This window comes from Carassius gibelio, chromosome B6, assembly GCF_023724105.1.
Source record: "Carassius gibelio isolate Cgi1373 ecotype wild population from Czech Republic chromosome B6, carGib1.2-hapl.c, whole genome shotgun sequence".
Taxonomy (NCBI): Eukaryota; Metazoa; Chordata; class Actinopteri; order Cypriniformes; family Cyprinidae; genus Carassius; species Carassius gibelio.
In genome coordinates, this window is record NC_068401.1 from 19,669,565 (window position 1) to 19,683,176 (window position 13,612).

General features: G+C 42.2%; 1 protein-coding gene across 1 annotated transcript in view; it reads left to right on the forward strand.

Moving 5' to 3' along the window:
- The window catches only part of LOC127959805 (mitochondrial 10-formyltetrahydrofolate dehydrogenase-like), an 83,390-nt gene that overhangs the window by 31,050 nt on the left and 38,728 nt on the right, over nucleotides 1-13,612 (forward strand). The window lies entirely within an intron of this gene.

Here is a 13,612-nt window from a genome sequence, read left to right on the forward strand (position 1 = left end):
AATGTCCGCGATCTGAAGCGGAGGGAAAAGTTCCCTTGTCTCTGTGGAGACAACCCCCCCTGGTGATCTAGTGCTTGTCCGATTCCATCAGGGATATTTCTATCGGTTCGTACTTCAGATTACATACATTTTTCCATTACTTTGCTCTAGATAAATGGGTCTGTCAGAGCATGACGATTAGAACAAGACTAAACATAATAGGTATATGTGATCAAAACATGAAGTTACATTCAAATGTAGAATTACACATATTTAAAGATTTGCTTAACACATGATAACACTGCAGATGTTGGGAAACATCTAAATGTACCAAAAGGGAATACGTAATACATTTATAAAACATAAAAACTAACAGGTAACGAATTCATTCCATAGAATGCATTGGGGAGAAGATTTGGCTTCTCTCCTCTCCAGTGTCCAGGGTGGTCGTAAAGTTTTACGACCTGCAAAGATGGGGGTTGCAGAAACGTGGCTCTCTTTTAGGAAGTTAAAGTGAGGAGAGACATTTCCTAAAGTATGAGCTTGCAACTTATACTCTTCACATAACAAGGATTAACCATTTTATGCAATCCATAAACATATTTAAAATACATATTAATAAGGACTTACAAAAGTAAGGAACTTTAAGAAAGGTTTCCTTTTGTGTATGTTGGAATGTGGTTGGGGGTTTTCATTTCTTCTTTGAAGCTCGCATGGGCATCGTAAATAATTTAAGTCCAGCCAGGCTGGCGCCAGGCCAGGCACTTGGTGCAAAAAGAGTTTCATTTGGAAAATCTGAATTAAACACATGAATCGATGATCTGCATATCCGTTACACACCTCCCCCTTTCGTCAGATGAAGTCCCTGTGTGGACATCATCGGACGGCAATCATCAGGATGGGCAGATGACAGGTGAATTGTGATGGTCATGCAGCAGGTGGGTCATGATCACAGGTGGTTCCTGAAGCTGAGGATTCAGCTTGGTGAGGTTCGGTATTGTCTTTGACTTTGCGTCCCTTTTCCGGGGATTCCATCGGAGACCTCCAGCCACAGTTGTCGTGAGTTTGGCTGTAGAGGTTTGCATCTCGTTGAGTATCCTGTATAGGATGAAGGTCACGCCAAGAGTCAAGGCGGGACCACTGACAGTGGAGATGCCCCGTGCAGTGTCGGCAGCAGTCCAGGCTAGGACCGCAGATGACTGGTTCAGAACGGGCTGTCGAGACAGTGCTTGGAGGGCTGTGTCGACAGGAGTAATGTCAATGTGTTGGGTGGTACCTTTCAGTACTTGGTCCAGCAGGTTGGCACGGGTGGCGGTGTCATGCTGGTCGTAGGTCAGCGTAGCTGAGCGCACAGGAGTGTTGACGAGCCATCTGTTACCCACAATCTCTGCTTGCGTTTCTGTGACTTGTGTACGAGGCTTGGCTTCGGCAGGGCAGCGCGTATCGCTGACCCAGGGTTGCAGCTCGCAGATTCCTTCAGAGTTGTGTCTGAGGAAGGGTTTGCTAAGGCAGAGATAATGAATGTCTTTGGTTAACGTACACATGTGCATGTTTGGGGGCAGGTACAGCTGTGTGTCGCTGTCGTGGTAGGCCACCACATTTGGAATGTGTGTTTTGGTGTGGGTGTTGCTCTTCCACATCCTGACACTGACAATGTCTTTAGGTCTGTAGACTTGGCTTGACTCGCTGATGAGTTGGTTCAGGAGCACGTTCACTTCTCTCTGTTTGGGGTTTATGTGCCGTAGGAAGGCGCTATCCAGAGAGTTGGCCAGGTGTATTTGTAGCAGGTCAGCTGGCATGGTGATGGCGTAAGACAGCACAGTTAACACAAGGCTTAAAGGTATCATGTACGGTGGGGTTTTACTCGTGGTTAGGCTGTCATTGGAGGAGCTAACCTCCCACAGCATGTCTGTTGTTAATGCTGTAAACAGCTGAGTCTGGGTAAAGTCCTTCTGGAAGACAGTAAACAGTGGTTTCAAGGAGTTTACAGTCTGGTTTGCTGCATTGACACTGGACATAACAATGTTAAACATTCTGGCAGCAGCAGCGGCTCTAAGCAAAGCTCCCGGGAACGGTTTGGAGCGGTGGTGGTGTCCACCTAACTCCATTTGTGTAACCATCACTTTCTCATGTTGGCTGAACATGTGTTTGACATCGGCCTCGTTGTGAGTGAGGGAGTCCTCTCTCCATCGGAACCTTGTACAGCTGTATTCGGTTACAGTGCTGGGGTAGTGTGCCCTGTCATCGGTGGTCAGGAGTCTCAGCGGTTTTCTCGGTAGCAGCTGTCCTCTCTTTGGCTGACAGCACGGCACGGCAAACCACAGCAGCATCCTGGTACAGATAATAGGGAGAGAGAGAGAGAGAAAGGGGAGAAAGAAACAAACAAGGGCTGTCTTTGGTTGGACAGGGCAGCCTCTTTGCTTAGTGGGGGGCGACTGGGTTTAGCTTGCCCTCGCCCATGTTTTGCCACATCTTGCTGCTGGCATGACGCTTGCTTCAGTGTTTTGTCAGTGGCTCTGGTGCTGCGTGGTGCAGCACATGCTGCGTCATGGAAATATATTGGCCTTATCCCCCTTTTGCTCCGTGGCATTACACGCCCTGGCATTGTGATGTCAGACGGTGCACAACCCACAATATTGTTCTGTGCACGCAGCATGGTTTGTGTATCATGCAGTGGTCTGGGGCTTTGGTTGTCAGTGACTGTAGACTGGTTGCCAGGGTGGATGGAGGGGTCTGAGAGGTGTTAAAGCAAAGTCATTATCGAGGTTTCAGAAGCCCGCATATCCGCTTTGTTGGTCAGTGTAGACAACGGAGCCAGCGTAAGCGATTCTGATGTAGGCAGTGTAGCTAGTAAAGTTCTTATGCTGTGTGTAATCACTTCAACCTTGAATGTGGGTGGGAGGGTTGGGAGTGACCACAGAATGTTGTTTAGTGTGCCAGTTTTGGCAAGGGTGTTAGTGTGATCTTTAAAGTCCTTGTCTAGACTTGGTAGCTTCGAGTGTCCTTTTACCTTCTTCCAGTACACAATCACATTGTGTGTTTTTGTGATGTTATCACCTTGCTGGAACAGGTGTTGGTGTTTGACATGCTTGTTGTTTGCAAGTGTGAGTCCGAGTTCCACACATTCAGGTGAGGATTGGAAGAAACCCAGCGTGTGGTGTAAGGTTTGACCACCTTGCAGGTTGAGCCGAACAGCGACCCCTTTGGTGTAAGCTGGTACCACCGTACCCTGTTTGTTGACTAAGGTACAGAGGCTTGAACTTGGGCCTGTTGTTAGGGCGTTGTACTCATGGCTGGCTGCTGGGGTTCCCGTGACCTCTGTGACCTGACCGTCTGGTTCTGTGGGAGTTCCCGTGACCTCTGCGACCTGACAGTCTGGCTCTAGCAACCTGTGTGGCTGGAGAGAAAGAGGTTCTCGCACTTGAGCAAAGTCTTTTAGCTGTTTGAAGTTCAGAAAAGGGTCAAAGTGTTCTAGCAGGTCTTTGTCGATGAGCAATGTATGAGTGTTCATTGGTGGGACATACATGGGATGTATTAGACTCATCGGAACGAATGTCAGGTGAATGGAAACAACCTGTTCAAACTGGATGTCATCCTGTCTGTACACCTGTACATTCAGTTCATAAGTTTGAGGTGTAAGAATTCGATCTTGTCTCTTAGCTTCAAATTGGAGTCTTTTGAAAAGGTAAGATGAGATCACCGTCAGGTTTAATCCTGTGTCGATCAGGTCTTCCCTGTTGACTCCTTTTCGGCCCACCCCCTTTTTGACAAGGCTGCCCAGGAATGTTGGCATCAGGGCAGGTGTGACGATCGGTGGGTGGTGAGGACCGGTCTTGTGTAGCTCGCTGCGAAGGCAGGTATTCAAAACAGCATTTTCTGGTACCTTGTGTTTGTGGTACCTGGTGTGAGGACCTGTGCTGTCTCGTTCAGGGTGTGCAGCTGTTGACTGTGGAGCTTGGGTGTTGTTGTCACTTTGTGCTGTAACAGTTAGCTCTGTGGTCTGTAGATGACGGGCAGTGTTCTGGGTGCTTGGCTCATCTTCCTTGTGAGTTTTCATGTGAAGAAGATCTTTCAGCACCCTCAGGATCTATGCTGTCTCAGACGTGGCTGCACTGTGTTTTTCTGACGTGGGCTCAGGACTGAGCTTACCAGTGTCGAGTCGAGAGTGGTTCCACTGCCGGATGTTGGGGCTTTGTGTCCTGGATGGTAGGAATCGCTCGCTCTGGTGCGTTGGATGAGCACCATTACGATTGTGTTGCCCTCTGCTGGCTTGGAGCGGTATTCTTACTCTCTGTAAAAATGTCTGTGACTGTGGTGTTGTAGGGCGCCATCTAGGGTTAACTCCAAGCAGTGCTCAGAGACAGAGACGTTGGGGTTTTTCACAGTCTTTTCACAAATAGTCTTTTGCTTGGTGCAAGCTTTGTGGGCTAAGTTCCGTAGCTCTTGTGTAGTTCTGTTACGTGGACACACTGGGACTCTGAGATGAAAACTTCAACTGGCATGAAGGTTTAGGAGGAACAGAGTTGTTAAGTTGACATCCTGTTCCATACCTGGTTCGTTGCATGCTCCGAAGTAGGCTTTTCGTAGCTGACTACAGAAAGTCTGCGGGTTTTCAAATCGGCCCTGTTTGAGGTCCATAGCAATAAGGAGCCCATGGTCTGAGTTTGGATCAGAGAATTCAAGAATCAAAGTCTGTAGCAGTTGCTGGTAGTACGCTTTGACAGTCTCTGGTTGACGATCCAGAAAGCAATGCACATCACGGCTGGCCGTGATTTTTAACAGGTACAATGTGTTCACATTTGTCACGTTGGCAACAGTTTGCAAATGAAAGTCAATGGCTTGTAAAGAAGCATGAACGTCATGTCCTCCTGCAGGATCTGGAATGAATGTAGAGATGCTTCTGGCTAGCTTGTGAAGTTCTCTGTGAGCAGTGCAGGGTTTGGTGACATGCGTTCTCTGGAAGGGTTCTCTTCCCTCCGTTGTTGACAGATGTTCTTGTAAGCTGGCTGGTGATTTCCTTAGAAGGGAGCTTACACCCCCTTTTCCAGCTCTGGGTTCTTGGCTGAAAGGGTTAGAGTGGCGTCCCGGGAGAAATTTTGTGGTGTGCGTTTCTCCGATGCAGCCACTCTGTAATCTGTGAGATTGTCTCAGTTCTGTGTGAACAGTGTCAAGTTCATCTTGGAGCTTGTCTCTCTGCAGAGTAAGCTTGTTGAATTTAGCTCGGGCCGCTTGCAAGTGTGTTTTGCAGGCCCAGGTTTTATAGTCTCTTTCTATCAGTTCAATCTCTGCTCTTTTAAGGAGAGCGCCAACTTGCTGGAGTTTTTTGTTGAGGTCTTTTCGGGCTTCTCTCTCCAGCTGTTCTTTTTGATCTGTGTCGAGGCGAAGATCTTGCAGGGCATTGTGAAGTCTTTAAACTCCTTTCTGTAGCTCTGGATCTGTGTCGTCCTCTTTCTCGCGCTGGTTCTGGGTCTCGAGGAGGAGCTGATCAAGATGATTCTGGGTTGGGGCCTGGTCCTTCCAAGCCTCCTCCGCGATGTTGCTCCGTTCACTGAGCCGTGCCTGGGCGACGAGAATGTGAACTAGGCTTCCGAAGATCCTGGCGAGTTCTCTGTAGTAGTCGCTTTGGTTTGGATCGTGTGCCATCAGTTCATCTAGCTCGGTGTCTAGTTGCTCTGGGTGCTGCAGGTTACTGGCGTCCTTGTGCAGGAAGGGGGTCGTCACTGCTTTCAACCATGTCGAGAGGTGGCCCCCGTGGACTGCTGGACTGGATGCCTGGAACATCCTGATTCTCTGTCGGTGAGAGAAGCACAGCACACACACACAAAAAGACTAATGCAAGTTCGTTCTACGTTTAACGAGCTATATTCATAGGGGCTGTGCCGTTTATGAGAATTTTGGGGCTGACTGATGCAAACAGTCAGACAGTTAAGTAGCCAATTAACTTGGGTCAACGAAGGACCTGAAATGGAGATTTGACAGGCAGTAGGCTCCCAGGTTACTGTCTCTATGTGAAATGAAAGAAACAAATCACAACAGAACAGAGGGTAGAAAAAGATCAAAGTGAAGCACAACACTTGAAATGAGATGAAAACAATAGAAACACAATGTGTTAGTGGGAATAAGGAGGCCTAAGCCTACTGCTAGGTTTTAAGATAGGGCCAACAGGTGAGTGGGCTATCTGGGTAGGAAACCTAGAAATAATGGTGTGGCTTAAAGAAGCAAAAGGGTCAGAACACTTAAAATATATCCGGGGGAAAATCTAATATTCTGTGGCTTATAATAAGTGGATAGGTTTTATCACTTTTGGTTCACCTGGTTGAATTGAAGTCATTCAGGTGGGAACCAGTGGCTTGGTCAACCTCCCCGGTGCTCCCCAAACACTGAACCGCAGTGTCCCCGGTCCTCCGTTACTCTGGCGTGGCGCCGTCTCGAACGGCTTGTGACTTTTAGCACAACCTTTGGAGTGCCAAAATTGCTGATGGTCTCTTGAGACAAGAGCAGCCTCAAGAGACAATCATGTCGGGCAGCCTTGCTCACTGGAAACCTGAGATGACTGTCCAATCACCGAGGGAGTTCTACAATTAAATACACAAAGGATGAACAAAGGAAACTTAAAGTTAATTAAGGTTTGGTTTGTTAAACATCAATTGAGTAACTATATATGTAAAGAGGAGAGGTAACAGCTTTACCTAATAATAATAAAACAAAACAAAGGAATTATGATAATAATGGTAATTATCAAAACAACCTAAGTCAAAAGAGAGAAGAAAAATAATAAACATCAAATTAAAAGACAGGAATGAAACAAGGGAGAAGGAGTAGCTGGTTTTCACCACAAGGGGGGGGGGGGGGGAGTACTGCTTCTCTGTCTTTAACCTGCTGAGCAGAAAACCTAATTCAAATTAAAAATTCAAAACTGGTTTAAATCAAAATTTAAAATAAGCATGTATGAATTAAAAAGGAAAATCTGAATAATATCCTATAATAACCATTGATAGCTTGTAAGTTATCATTAATGATCATGAAATTAATCAAACAGTGTGAGATTAATCAAAGAGGGTAAAAGTGGACATTCAATTCAAAACAGAATGGAAAAGACATAGGTCTGTTAGTCGATTTAACAGGAGACTGCCACTAGATGGCTTACCTTCTAAGTGGGTCAATCAGTGGTTGACCTGAAACATCTAGATTTCCACTATTAAACAATTACATTTTAATTCAAATCATGTTTGAACTAAACTCAAAGTAAATGTAAATAGTCAAAGGCAGGGAACATTCTTTTGTTTCCCTGTAATAATATTCGCACGAGCAAAGCTGTAAATGCAAATATTTATCGAGAATTTAGACATCTAATTCAAATACATCAAGGGGAAAGATTAGCAATTAGAGCGCATTATCTGAAACGGCCACGGGATGGCAACTTTGCACTTATGCAAGCTGGAATCAGAAAGCAGGGCGTACCCTGAAATTTCTAACCCACACGTTCCCTCTGGTGTTTAGATAGCGGAATTACAATTTCAATATGACTTAGAAATTATCTGATCGTTTGTCAGACTGATTTTCTGCATCAAAAATCACAAGTAACAAACAGAAAGTTTTAATCTCTGAGGTGCTATATTCCAAAACACAAATGTAACAAAAACAGGAATTTTCCAACTGTTGACTCCAACAAACATTTATCAAAATAGCACTTATGATTTAAATGTTTTAGGTTTAAAAATCGGGTAGCTAAGCCAATTTTAGACCAGGAGTTTTTATTGTTTATTTTTTTGAATATCATGTGGTTTACCACGAATTCAATAACGATATTTAATAAGCAAGGCCTTTTTAACTGAATCAGAGGAACATCGCTCAGGTTCAGATTTACATGTTGCAACTATTAAAAGATTTCTTTATCTTTTAATTATTCATATTAAAATGTTCTCACTGTAAAAAGATTTTGGTCTTTCTTAACAGGATACTTTTAACATTATACTGCAGTTTACTTTCATTAAAAATAACAGTGACTATACTGTTAAGTTTCTACAAATACCTAGCGCGCTGACTGACCAGCTTTTTGCCTCAGTCAGTAGTGAGTTCGCGTCTTGCGACTTATCTCACAAGTAACATTACATAATTTCATAGCGCACGTGCAGAAATTCTTAAAAACCATATACACAGATTGATTGCTCACAAAACGAAGTTTGAAATGCCCGCATTCTCCACCAATTCTGTAGCAACAATGAGTTTTACAGAATAATTAACTCAAATGATATATAGGGAATTTTAATAATTAATCAGGAATATGATTAATTTATGTCTCTGATGACAGTTACATTAAATTTGATTGATTATGAAAAATAGCTCAATTGCCTATACCAATAACTAATCACAGGGCACTGTAACTTACTCATTAATATGTCAATATTCCATTCTTCATACCAGTTATTGTGATATCTCTTACTGTAAATTACTGCAAATCAAACAGTGGTATGTCCAGCAAACCACTGTTGACCTATCAATTTTCAATAAAGTTATCACGCCTTATAATTCAAGGAAAAGTATTCTCTGGCCATGAAAATATTATCCTATCCTTATGATAAATTTAGTTTCTAAATTTAGAGCTTGTAGCTATAGATCAGACATCTCAGTGACTCATAATGTGAGTGGGGTGGAGTCCAAGCCAATCGTCAGTATATGGGTTTTTAATAAATCAACTAGTAATACATCAAACTACACATCACACAGAGTAAATATACGTACGACACTACAAACAGTAAGCTTTATACAAGACATAACGAATCCAAATAAAAGAGAGAGAGAGAGAGAGAGAGGATTAAGACACTTTTATTTTATCAACAATTATAAACAGACATGTTTGTTCAACACAATATGATGATGATGACGACAATCATTCATCATCACAACAAATAAATAAATAAACATTAAAATTTCAACACCAATTCATCTTCATAAACTGTACATAAGACATGGTTTATCCCCCAAATTTCCATAAAATGCTCTAAACGCCCAACCAATTTGTAGTATGCATATTCCACTCTGAGACGAGAACCCACTAGGCCCAGAAACATGAAAATTGGATTAACTGCACCTTGTCCTAATATCTTATTTTTTCTAGTTTTCCAGATGGCTAATTTTGCATTTCCAAAAAGGAAATTAAGTAATACCAGAACATTCTTTTGCTCAACAGTGTACTTTGGACCAAAAATAAACAACTGAAAAGAAAAGGTTTCACCCAAAGATGTAACCCACTCTGTTAACAAAGAAAACAAATCCATCAACCTTGTACATTGCATGAACAAATGAAAGACAGATTCAGTCTCTACACAAAAAGGACAACCCACATTAACACTAGGATCAAGATGCACCACATGTCTGTTTGTAGCTATACATCCATGTACAATCCTCCACTGGAGGTCACCAGTCCGCTGGTCAATCGGACGTTTGTACAGGATACGCCAACTACCTTTAGGGGAAGAGTCAATACCAAAAACCTCTGTCCATTTTGTCGAAAGAACCCCAGTCAAAGAGTGTAAATTACACACCTTTACACAGGTAACATAAAGGGCTTTCTTTCCCACTGACTCAAATCCATCCATTTGTGGAGTTCTGAAAGACAGTAGAGCTTTCTTCTGTTCCTGCCAGTCCCCCACCGCAGCTCTTACAGTCAGAGAGGGGAGACAGTACTCACATCCACTTCTCCATTCATCTAATATAGCCGGATTGTCCAGGAAAGAACGAAAATTAAAATCCAGTTCTCCAATCACCTCTGTGATGAGCTTTTGTAATATTCTGGTTGACTTAACTCCAGCTTTCCTACCCAAGGTTTCCAAACTGGTGTGTAGTAAATGCCCAAGCTTCGTACACCCGGCAGACTGTAGACGTGCACGCAGAAAGGCTGAGGATAGAAGTCTCGAAGGCAGGAAAGAGTTAAGAAACAATGGCTCCTCCAGCAGCCACATCCCTGCAGGTGTTTCAGGTGATCTTGAAAATGCAAAAACTTTCCAGGCTTCCAGAACAGATTTATAGAAAGGAGTCAGATCTGTAAGCTCATTCTCTTCTAGCTTCATCAGAAACAAATGTTTATCAAGTCCCATTCCACCAGCTCTTCTCAAAAGTACCACTGCGGTGTCAGACCAAGCACGATCATTGTTGTATAATAGTCTCTGGGCAGCTTGTAAACGAAAAGTCATTAGCCTGGATCTGATATCCACCAAACTGTGGCCTCCTTCTTGTATTGGAAGAAACAGTACAGACGAACGCACCCAATGTTGTCCGGACCAGAAAAAGTTCACTAACTTCCTTTGTACTTCTTGTACTAGTCCAGCCGGTGGTTGTAACACATTAAATCTGTGCCACAATGTGGAAGCAACCAGATTATTGACAATCAAGACTCTCCCCCTGTAGGATAGTTTGGGTAGCAGCCAATTCCAGCGAGACAATCGGGTGCATACTTTCTCCATAACACCCTCCCAGTTTAACTTCTGAAAGTCATCTGAACCAAAATGAACTCCCAAGATTTTTAACCCTGATTTACCCCAATCAAGCTTTCCTGGCAGTGATGGCAAACAATGTAGAGGATCTTGACCTGCCCAAAAAGCCTTACTTTTTGCCCAATTTACCTTTGCTGATGAAGCCTTCTCATATAGATTAAGGACTTCAGACAGAGCAGTAATATCTTGCCCACCACTAACCAACACAGTCACATCATCAGCATAAGCAGTAATAGAAACATTTGTATTCTGAATCACATTTGGTATTGAGAACCCACATAAAATCTTTCTTAGATTAAAAAGTAGAGGTTCAATAGCAATACTGTACAACAAACCAGACAGCGGGCAACCTTGTCGTATTCCTCTTTGAACAGAAATTGGTTTACTCAAACCACCCCCAACTTTTACCATACATGAAGCACCAGCATAAAGGAGTTGTATCCAATTTAAAAAGCTTTCCCCAAAACCAAAAACTTTAAGTAAATTGAATAAGTAACCATGATCTACCCGATCAAAAGCTTTTTCCTGATCTAGGGCAACTAATCCAACTCCTAAATTAAATGTTTTACAAATATCTAAAATGTCTCTTACTAAAAACAAATTATCCATTATTGACCTATTTGGTATGCAATATGTCTGATCTTTATGCACTATTGTGTGTACGTATTTCTTTAACCTATTGGCAAGACATTTTGACAAAATCTTATATTCTGTGGTCAATAATGCAACAGGCCTCCAGTTCTTTAACAAAGATAGATCTCCCTTTTTAGGAAGCAAAGAAAGAACAGCACGGCGACATGTGACAGGCAAAAACCCATCTTTAAAACATTCACAGAAAACCTCATAGAGATCAACACCAAAAAGGTCCCAAAAATGTTTATAAAACTCTGATGTCAACCCATCAACACCAGGGGAACGTCCCGAGCTGAGCTGTGTAGCAGCAGATGTAAGTTCATCAAACATTAAAAAAGAGTCCAAGGCAGTCTTAGAATCAGAGTCCAATTTAGGAAGGCCTTTAAATAACTGTTCAGCACAGTCCAAATCACAATGTTCTGTGGTATATAGACAGGAGTAAAAATCCACTGCATGATGGCGCATTTCTGCAATGTCAGTGGTGACCCTTCCATCAGGCAGACGGAGGCAGACCATTTATTTCTGCTGTGCTACTGAACGTTCCAAGTTAAAAAAATACACACTTGGGGCATCCATCTCATTTACTGCAATAAACCGAGACCTCACCAAGGCTCCTTTCACCCTTTCATTTAAAAAGGACCCCAACTCACTCTTTTTCTGTTGTAAACAGTAAGATAAACCAGGATCATGTCTATCTAACAAGTCTTTCTCTATTGAATCTATAGATCGTTCAAGAGTTTGAATAGCTTTCTTTATCATATTTGTGGAATTAACAGTATATTGCTGACAAAACATTCGTATTTGTGTTTTTCCAATCTCCCACCATTGTCTTAATTTTTCAAAAGTATGTTTTTTTTTTCCCAACATTCCCAAAAAACTTCAAAATGTTTACAGAAATTAACATCTTGTAATAATTTGGCGTTAAAGTGCCAATATGAAGATTTCCTTGCAGACTTGGATAACACCAATGACATTAAAACCATATGATGGTCTGAAAACCCCACTGGAAAAAAAGAGCACTCAACAACCCGATTACTAAAACATTTAGATATATAAATTCTGTCCAAACGGGCAGCACTCACTCTATCATCAGATACTTTTAACCAAGTATATTGTCTGGCAGTATTATGTTTAATCCTCCACATATCTAACAGTTCAGCTTCTTTTACTATTTTAGACAAATAAATGGAAGATTGCATATGAGGTTCCTCAGAAGTTCGATCAATGGTAAAATTTTCTGTGCAATTCCAGTCTCCCCCAACTATCACATTATCATTGTTGTCATACTGTTTCAATATTCCACTTAAAATTTTAAAAAACCTAATTCTCTCATGTCCCACATTTGGTACATACACATTTATGAAACAAAAAGAAAAACCTTCAATTTCAACCTTCACTAAGACAAGACGACCTTTTATAACTTCTTCAGAACTTAAAATATTAACTCTAGTTTCTGGAGAAAAAAGAATCGCCACACCTGCACTAAGATTTGTCCCATGACTAAGTATTTGTTGCCCCTTCCAGCACATTTTCCAATCAGCTTCATTATCTACATCACTATGAGTTTCCTGAAGCAATACAACATTTAGTCTTTTTAGCTTTATGCTTTCTAATAGCAAATCACGTTTATGTCTATCCCTCCCACCATTAACATTAATGGAGCCTACCCTCAAACTAGCCATACATGTATTTGAAAGGAGAAAAAACAGACATAACAGAAAAAGAAAAGAAAAAGAAAAGAAACCCATGTGATGCATTCCTGATCAGTTTAAGAACTTTTTTTCCCTTTCCTACATTTTCTTATCACTGTAAGATGCTTCTTTAGTCGAAAACGCTTCTTTTCACTCAAAATATAAAAACCAACTGTTTTTTGAAAGACTGTGACAGATCTAACAAACTTGTCAATATCTGGGAAAAAATCTTTGACATTCACCTGTTTGCCAAAAGTATCATCCAAAAAGTGATTTATTTCCTCAAGGGGATATAAGGAGATTTCCTTTTGAAGATCTCCCTGTGAGCTCTCAATGTCAACTGAATCTGTATCATCAGACATGGCATCAATGCTATCATTGCCTGTAGACTTTAATAACCCGCTCGGATTAATTTCATCAGATTCTTCATCATTATAGTTACTTTGCTCAATAACGCTATTTCCAGCTGTGGGGTTCTCAGCATTCCCGCTGCGAGTGACGTCACAAGCGCTGTGCTCTGCTGACTGTATCGGCACCGCAGACACTGGTTCAGAGATGACACGCGCTATTGTATCAGTATCTGACTGTAACCCAGAAGGACCTGCGATTTCATTATCACCTGGGATGATCACAACATCAACCTCCCCCTCTGAAACTATCGGTTTCGCTCCTCCATGCTCTTTGCGTGGACACGCAATCCGCTTATGCCCTACGTCACCACAAATAAAACATCTCAAATTACCAGTACTTGCATAAACCATATATGATCTCCCTTCATGTTTTACACGGAAAGAAACATCCAAAGTATTTTCTGGA